Raw genomic sequence first — 9,925 nt, forward strand, 5'->3', positions numbered from 1 at the left:
GACCCAAGCATAAGGGACGAGCTCCGACGAAGTTATATCAAATTGGCACACCAATGAAAAGATTAGCCATTGACATTGCTGGTCCTTCGCCTCAAACTCGTGCTGGAAACAAGTACATTTGTGTGGTGATGGATCATTTCACCAAGTGGCCTGAGGCATATACAATACCAAATCAGGAAGCTACAACAGTAGCTTCGGCTATTAGTGATTTCTTCTTCAGATTTAGTATGCCATACGAACTGCATTCAGATCAAGGCCGTAACTTCGAATCAGCTGTGTTTCAAGAATTCTGCAAGTTGTTTGGCATACGAAAGACCAGGACAACGCCACTTCACCCACAGTCTGATGGGATGATAGAAAAGTACAATTGAACACTTGGACAGGAATTGGTAAAGTTTTGTAATAGCCGCCAAGATGACTGGGATGTCTTACTCCCTCCACTGTTGATGGCCTATAGAACAGCAGAGCATGAAGGCACTGGATACACTCCAGCAAAGCTGGTGTTTAGTTGGGAACTTCGGTTGCCAATGGATCTGAAAACAGGACGCCCACCTTACGAAGAATTCCCTGAAAATGTGTCAGAGTTTGTGAAAATGTTATCTGAAAGGATGGATGATATTCATCATCAAGTGCATTCAAACTTGTGACCTTCCAGGTGTGTTTTTCCCCTCGTGGTACCTCAAATAAATATGTGTATGGGACTATGCCATATAAATTAAGGACAACCTCTGGGTTACCCCGAGTTTGTTTTAATAGCTCAAAAGATGTGGGAGGAGTTCACTGACAAACGTTTTCACGAACACACAATGTTATTAATATAGGATATTGATTACTAACAAATCAAAAGTAGAAATAAAGAAATCACATTGTGCAGACTTATATAAGAAAGGATATTGATTTATTGGAAAGGGTTCAGAGAAGGACTACTAGAATGAAGCCAGAAATATAAAGACTATCTTATTAGGGTAGGTTAATATATCTTAAGTTATTTCCTCTTGAGAAAAGTAGGACAATAGATAATATTACCGAAGATTTGAATCATCCTGGTGATGAATAGGTAAAAAAGGTTTCTGATTTTTTTGGCCTATATGGAGAAGATAAAAGGAAGAGGACACAAAGTTACGATTTAGAAAAGATAGGCTAGGCCTTAGTTAAGATAGTTTTTTATTTTCTAACAGGCTGATTAGCTTAAACAATGAGTTGTTGTCCACAGTAATAGAATCTCATACTATACAAAAAGATTGGATATATTTGAGCCACTTGCCATTAATTTTTTCCAAATACTTGAATACTGGGCAGATGCCAGCAGTTTGGAAATTGACTAATGTTACTCTTCTTTTCAAGGGAGAGGATATAAATTATCCAGATAATTATAGGCTTATTAGTCTTACATCAGTAGTGGGAAAAGTGTTTGCAAGTCTAGTATAAAATGCTTTGCAAAGTCATTTAACAAAGCTTAAAATCTTATTGGATAGTCAGCATGGTTTCACTAGGGAAAATCTTACCTTAATAATCTTTTGACATTCTATAATTAAAGTCACGAGTGGAGTACCATGAAATTCAACGTTAGGTCCTTTCTTTGATTTGCATCAATGACATGGATGAAGGAATGGTCAATAGATTATTTCAGGTTGCTTATGACATTAAAGTTTTGGGTGTTGCTGGCTGTGAGGAGGATGCAACTGCTTTACAGAAGGATTTGATATATTTAGTGAGTTGGGTGAATAAAGAGCTAAAGGCTTTTTAATTATACTAAATTCAAGGTAATACGCGTAGGATATCACAATTTGAATTGTGAGTATAAACTTGATATGAATAACCAATGTTATGAAAAACTCGGTGTTCTGGTGGTCTGATAAGCCATCCGAGTAATGTGTTGTTGTTAGTGGCAGGGTTTTAGGTTGTGTCTACAGAAATATTTAATACAAATCTAAAGAGGTAAAAATGACATTTTATAGGTCATTGGTTAGGACACATTTGGTGTACTATATTCCTTCTTAAGCTCCTTACCTTGGAAAGGACATTGAATTGTTGGAAAGGGCTCAGAGGAGGGCGAATAAAATGATACATGGGATGGAAAGGTTGTCATATGAGGATAGATTAAAATTTCTGAGTTTGTTTTTTCCTGAAACAAGAAGAGTTATATGGGATCTAATTGAGGTGTTTAAGATTGTTAAAGGAATTTATAGTGCATCATCTTTTTCGTATTTAATGGTGAGAATGAGAATGGTAAGCCAAAGAGACATAAATATAAATTCTGGCAAGATAACAGTCATCTTCAACTAAGCCGGCTTTATATTTCTAACAGGGCGGTAGGCCTTTGGAATGATTTACTTTCGGATGTGGTAGATGCCAGAGTTAAGGGAAAGCTTGATAAATATTTGAATGATAAGGGCTGGCTTTGAATTTTTTAATGCTTAGTTTAATTTAGTGGATAGGATGGCCTAGATCAATACTTCTCAACTGGTGAATGGTTCATCCAGGGGTTAATGAAATCAGAATCAGGGTGAAAAAGAATGATGGGGTGAATAATTATATAAATTCAAGAGAAAAAAAAAAGTCATTAGTTATTATTATTTATTCCAGTTGTAGTTTGATAAATACATTTACTTATTGTTTATTTTATATTGTATTCATTCTAGTTGTAGTTTGTTGTATAGTTAAGTCATACTAAACAATTTTGAATTTTAATTTAGTACTTTTTGTCTTTGAGTGAGTGTGCTGTTGTGAAAAACGTAATGGGTGAATGATATTGGAAAATATTGAGAAGTACTGCCCTAAGTGGACTAATGGTCTTTTGTTGTACTTTAACGTTATGTTTAGAGTTTAAGAAGACAATCGACGATTTCTTGTAAAAGAAAAGGTGAATTGAAATGCTTAATGTTTTTTAGAGGTGGGTGTACAAAAACAGCTTTAAAGGATAAAATGGTATATATATATATATATGTTGTATTATTTCATTTATTTTGTAGATTTAGACTCCGACAGAAGAGGGCAACATTCATTGGCGCTTTTTCCGATCGAATCGTTAAATTATAAATTTTTATTGATGGCATGTTCAGATTAAGTACAAATTAAGTCTCGTGAGGCATAATCGACATAAGGTAACTTAAGTTAGGTTTTATGTTCGTGGTTTAACCATTCAAAAATATGATTGTTGGACAGATTTGAAATATTAGGAAAAATACTGCTTTTATTTCGAGATAGACTAGTTATATTTCTAAAAGTAAAATTATAAAGAGCAAAACAGGCAAGATTAAAATTTATAAAATAAAGCATAATCAAAATGATTCTAACTGCAGGGTGATACGTTTGAGTTATAATGGAATGAAGAAAAGGATATTTGCGTAGTATTACTACTACTAGCAAATAAATTTCTTAAGATATCGAATGATCGAGGCAGCACTCTGTGATATTATTAGTAGTAAAGCTAATTTTTGGTTGTTTATTATAGATATATTGATTACTTTCAACTTCAAGTCAGAAAGATATAAGGGTAGATCTACACAAATCTTTATTTAGACCATGGCATTTGTAGAGATACTAGTGATAGTAACACTAGTACTACTATTAATGTTATTACTAGAGTAGAGAGATTTAGACATTTTGGCAATAATGTTAAAAAAACGACCTTTACTCTCCAGGTAATAATATAATAAACTTTTTATTAAATCTAACTATCCCAATTCTTTAAATTAGTTTCTTATTGTTAAGCCTAAATGAACATTTCTAATACAGTAACAATATACAACTTAAAGTATAAATCTAAACGTTGTCATTGATGGTTGATTAGAAATTATTTGTAACGTTCAATTATAAACTAAAATAAATGACCAGTGTAAATTTTAATTGTACATACTAGCATTTTCAGGAGAAATTTCATGAAAATAATTAATATTAAAATGTAGTTGATAATTTATTGCACATGTACTAGTAGTAGTACTAATATTTGCTGTTACTTTTTGATTTAAAAATGTGTTGTTTTTTCAGTATAGTATGTCATTTTAAACATATTTCTTTATTTTTATCAAACACTTTTTAAAGTACCATTAACTCAAAAATCAAACTGCAAAAAACCTGAGACTTTTGTATGTTGTGTCACTCCAAGAAAGTTATATTTGATTTTGTACACAACACCAACACTTAACCATTTGTGGTGAAAAGTGCCCATAGCTGATTATAGAGCAACCATATCCAACACCTTCCATGTTTCCAGATACCATTTGATGATTTCCTCTCCTACTGTCTCCCTTTTATTGTTTTCTATTTGGATTTGTCAGGAGGTTCCTCCAGATTGGAATATCAATATTGTTCTTCACTGCCTAGCTCTCTCCTTTTGAATCTTTATCTGTATGTTCACTGTATCACCTGTCCTTTAAGATTTCTTTCCTACTCCTTTGAGTCTGATATCTTTGCCATTGGTGTTTCACGTACTTTGTTCCAATCCACATATGTTCTCCTTTATCTGGATTGACCTTTCCTACTCAAAACTTTGATGGCTCGTAAGGAACATTTTTCCTTCTTGCCAACTTCCCTTCCCTCCATTTCCTACCTTTGTTCCCTGACTGATCTGAATAGGCTTCTATGGCACATTTGTACTCTTTGATGTTACATTTCTCACATGGCCTCTTTCCGTGGTTCCCTCTCCCACCCTTTCATTCCCTGGCAACTTTCCTCTGTATATGACTTTTCTCCTTCTGACCTTACAGGTTTGGTTCATCAGCTTATTAGACTGGCATATTCCTATCTGTAGGATAATGTTGATTGGGGCAATGGTTATCCTTCTGATGCTTCACCTCCAGGAGTTTACTGTCTGAGGATGATGTTGCACAGTTTGGAGCCAGTCCAATGAGGTTTGGATTTGTTGTGAACCTCCACATTGGCACATTCCTTCCTAATGTCATTCAGAAGTCAGGTTCTCAATTGACTGGCTGAGGTTGTGGATTTGTACATGTGTGCCTTGTTGGGTGGATTGATTTAGGAAGTATATCCTTGTGTTCTTCTCAACTTGAGGTGAAGTCTGTGTGGACCTTCCTACCACAGGTCTGAAGACGTATGCCCAATGCTGCTTGGTTTTGGATTGGAATTGACTGGCCAGGTATGGTCCAACGTGTCCTAGCCATTCTACACTGTGGGGGCACATCTTTTTCTTATTTTTTTTTTTGGACACCTACTTCCACAGTGGGTGATGAGTATACCTGGTGCAGAAGTGATATGGTTTCCCATGTGTGTTCCCCTTCCAATGAGTGTCATACTTCAAGTGTATTCTAGCTATACATGTGAGAGGAAGTATTGGAAGTAATTAGTTATTTTATTCTTATACTCTCACACTTCCTTCTCACTAAAAACTGGTGCTTCCTTTCTGCCTAATCTTGAATTGATAATTTGGTGGAATCAAATAGGGGGAGTCACGTGTGTCTGGAGAGTGTGTCGTACTCCTATTGGTGGAGGGTAGTTGCATGATGATTTGCATGTGAAGATGCAGTGAATCACATTAATCATGGGGTAAGTGGGAGTTCAAGGCTTGTGGTAAGTGAAAAAGTTTTGCATATAGAGGGCAGCATTGAACAAGAATAGCTATATGTGTGAGAAGGGGTAATTACCTATTGGAAATATTCTTTCAGTGTAGGAAAATAACTTTTGAATTCAGATTGTTGTTATTTATCATGGCATTATCTACACAATCAGCTGTTATTTTTATACACAAACAAGCTCAGAGATAATTTTGTGTGACTGTTGGCTGCTATGGCATCAGTACTTTAATTTTAATTGGCCAATACTAGCGATGTTGCATGTTCAATAATACAACATTTTTTATTGTAACCTAAATTGCATTTGATTGCTAGTTTAGCCAATGAAACTTTTGTTGAGAGAAAAACAGTACAATTCAATAAATACAAATTAACATTTATAGTTCAATTTTGTGAAGAAAGAATTGATACAGCATCAGCTCACAAACAGCCTAGGTTTACAGCCCTCATTCATTTTTCAGATGTGAAAGACTAAAAAAACCTCAGTCAGTTTTTTTCTAACAGATGTTTTTTCAAGAGAAAGCCATTTCAGAGATCTTTTTAACCTTTGTTTTGTATGACCTTTCCATCACAGGTATCATTCTAGTATCCCTCCTCTCAACCCTTTCCAATAATTCAATGACTTTCCTATGGTAAGGAGCCTAAGACTAAACACAAAACTCCAAATGTGGCCTAAACAGTGGTCTATACAAAGAAATTATAACCTCTGTGTGTCCCTAACAGAAACAATTTTATAGAAACTTTTGCCCCACCCTGTATAACAATCAAGAAAAAATGCCTTAACTCTCAATTTTATTTTGGAGGTTATGTTGAAAGGAATGAAGTATGTTCTTCAAATGAAACAAGAAGACTTGGTATAACTAAAACAAACATTTATTTCTGGAAATAGTATTTTTTCAAGTTTTGTAAATGCTAAAGTTTCCTTCCAAGTCAGGACTGCTCTCCTTATATCCCTTTTTGTGGGATGACTCCCAGACCCCTCTTCTACCTTTTTTAATTTCCCTGTTAACCATATTAAATTTTGGGCACCCTTGAACTATAGTTTTGTAAATATACATACCTTAAATTCATTACTTTAAACTTATCAGTATTCAAACTCATTTTTGAAGTTCTTGCCCATAGTTAACTTGATTTAAATAAATATTTTACACAGTATGACCTTTATCCAGCTACTTGGTATCATCAACAGGTTTTAGTAACTTTGATATAAATAATAGGTGAAAAAAGAGTATTTAATGGACCTACACTAGAGCAACCCCATCTTTAAGCTGATGCTTACAAATTACTACCTGTATAAAGCCAGTATTTACACTGACTTTACTAATACTACAATACCTATATGTAATTTTCCAATTAACTTTTTTTAAGGACCTTCTCAAAGGCTTTGTGAAATAGAAAAATATACATCATAAGCCTGTGTCATCGTATGAAAAATGCATAAACTCCTTCAGTAACTAAAAAAATAAGAGGAACTTAATGTCAGTAAAGAAATTAAGGAAAATTACCTACTACAATTAAAAAGTGTGATCACAATTATATGATAAAACAAGTCTTGACCAGTGTTTTAAATATTTAAGACAATGCTATTCAAACAGTAATTCTCAGTAAAGAGAAAGCACCTGCTCAATAATTTCCAATATGATATCCTACCTTTCTCACAGAATAGCTTTTCCAAATTGTACTGCCCTCTATATGTGTGTGTGTGTATATGCAAATGAGCATGCGACAACCCTCCATCAATAGGAGTGTGACACAACTCCTAGCAAAGCTGACTCCCTCTATGCAGCTTAACCCAAAATTACTTCTTGATTGGCACTTATGGTGTTAAGTTATGATTTTACTTGAACTTGCGGTGGAGACTCATCTCCTGTTTTTTTCCATGCTTGCATGATTGTCCTCTTCCACTCTTTCCCTCCTCTATTGTTGGGACCTCTTGGGTTTGGATGCCATTTTGTCCTGTGTATGTTTACCCCCAAACTCTTTATGGGACTTGTGTATGGCACCCTTTTTTAACTCTGTGATGAACATTGCCACTTTTAACTTCCTTTCTGCATATGTCACAGAGTGTTACTGAGTTACATTCAAAATTTAATTCAACCACTTTACTATCAGTATATTTTAATGAAATTATTATTATCAAGTTCATTATAATTCAAGTCTTATTATTGAAGTTTTGATTCTTTTATTTCAAAAGAAACCACTAAAACAATTATCTTGAGGTTTGCTCTCATTTGAAGTGCAAGTGGCTATAGCAACTGAACACTAGACTTTATATACAAGAAATGACTATGGGTAAAAATGTTTTTGTTGATGGCAGTAAATTACATGTACATACGGTTCATTTATCAGTAACTTGATACACATTCCTAAAATTGGCCTTGAAAGGGAACTTGTAGAAATTCCTGAGTTCAAGCTATGCCATGTCCACTTACAAAGCTAAGCAACAGTTTAAGTTGAAGGGCATGCTTATAACCAATAGACAGGGTAAATTTGGCTCTTGAAGATTGTTACTGTAACAGGAAACATGCGTTTATACATCCATTTTAAAGTAGGGTGAAATGAGTAAGTTGGTTGGTTGTAATTAAGTACAAAGCTACACATTGGGTTATCTGTGCTCTGCCCACTATGTGTATTGAAACCCAGTTTCTAGCATTGTAAGTTTGCAGACATACCACTGTTCCACAAGTTGGCAAATGAGCAAGTACATTGTTGAGAGCAGTGTCTGTAGAGCTTGGCAATTTTTTCTCACCTCATGTATTAGTTTGATAGACAATTAAATTGCATTTAGGTTTTACTTTTATATTTTAGTTAATTATGTATTATTTGTGTTTTAAGATTTATATTTGAAAGGTTTAATGATTTCTATGCTCTGAATTTCTAAAACAGCTTTGACAAACTTACGAATGCAAAAAATATTAAGCTGTGGCAGCTAACCCATTTTGCTGAGAGTTAATGTTATATCACCTGTGGGCACTAGTTGATGTGAACAGGAAAGGAAAATAAAACATTAAAAATAAACTATATAGTTTGTGCCAACATGTGGACTACTCCCCATACATTTATTTCACATTATCTTAATCATTTTTCCATTTCCTGCTCTACAGGTTAATTTCTACCTCCTGTTGCCATCTTAAACTCCAGGTTATCTTTATGAGTGATAGGTGCTCTTTTTCTACTTCTTTATAGGGGCCTTTTTTACATATACAGATCCTGCTCAGTGGTGAGTGTTGCCTAATCAGATATACTTATTTTTAAACACATGCTGTACGACCATTCAGGTCAGTAATGCCCACCATTGAAATGGGGTGTTTAGTAAGTTTTTCCTCTCAGTGTTTCACATCATAAATACATATGTTCGCTCCAGACCATACACTTATGGACTAACACGAGTAAAGCGGAAGGGGGATTGCTGCCCATTCCTGCTGCTACTTTTTTTGGCTGTATTAGGAATAGCCTGCTTTTTAAAATAAGGTTTCCCAGCCACCCATTGCACTGTCTCCAGTGCTGCATTCCTCTGGACTTTTCAACACATTTAGTTTCTTCCCTTCTTCCAGTGGAGTATGGGAGTCTTTACCACTTACCAGCTCCTAGTTGCTGGGGTGGTGGACCATGGAGGCTTCTTCCTGAGTGTGGTCAATTGCATTAGTTTGAGAATAGGGCAGTGGTGTTCTGCCAGTGTAGATGATGTATAGACACTCATCCTACTGTATACCTGATGTACTGTTCAAGGTGCTGCCCGGTTATGGACTGGACGACTTCTGTTCCTGGGAGGTACTGATGTCGGTTGAAGCTGGACCAGCCACATAAGTCTTACTGCATACTGGATGATTCATTCTCAATGCTGCCTGGATCTGGATTGGAGTTGAACTGTCACATTGCTCTCTATCTTCCTACTGTTGTCTGGATGTTGGTTCCCAGATGATACTGGTGTTGGTTGTGTTGGTCATGCACACAGTTTCTTATAGTTCCCTCTTCTTACCATGAGCTGGATATTCCAATCACTGTTCGGTTGGTGTTGGTAAAGGTTGAACTCCCCCTTACAGTCTGCTGCACCCTAGCCACTCTACAACAGGGGTCTCTTCATTTAATTTATAGGGTCCCTCCTATGTTTCTGCCCTTATTGGGACACATCATTTTCACATGCAAAGAGTATACCTGGCTCAGAAGTGGTGCAGTCTTACAGACTCTTTATTCACACACCTCATGAGCTTCCTTTGGGCATTTTCTGAAGGGGGGTCATCTAGGTAATGTTACACCAGTCCCTCCACCAAGTTAATGTGGGATTCTAGCTGTTCTGTGAGAAGAGGTAAGCAGTGGTGTAGCAAGGGTTCTCAGCACCCAGGAGCAAAGACACTTTTGGTGCTCCCACCTCTGAAATGTTTTGATTATTTGTT

At 35.6% G+C, this 9,925-nt stretch overlaps 1 protein-coding gene across 3 annotated transcripts in view; it reads left to right on the forward strand.

Annotated features, from left to right (window-relative positions):
* Positions 1-3,028: 3,028 nt before the first annotated feature.
* The window catches only part of LOC106457504, a 78,090-nt gene continuing 71,193 nt past the window's right edge, over positions 3,029-9,925 (forward strand). For 2 of the 3 annotated variants that reach the window (XM_022383472.1, XM_022383474.1), the window contains exon 1: positions 3,031-3,104. The gene's annotated coding sequence lies outside the window, so the exon portion shown is untranslated. Of the gene's footprint in view, positions 3,105-9,925 lie in introns of all 3 variants that reach the window. The other variant, XM_022383473.1, reaches the window with a different exon arrangement.

Source organism: Limulus polyphemus, unplaced genomic scaffold (assembly GCF_000517525.1).
Source record: "Limulus polyphemus unplaced genomic scaffold, Limulus_polyphemus-2.1.2 Scaffold340, whole genome shotgun sequence".
Lineage (NCBI taxonomy): Eukaryota > Metazoa > Arthropoda > Merostomata > Xiphosura > Limulidae > Limulus > Limulus polyphemus.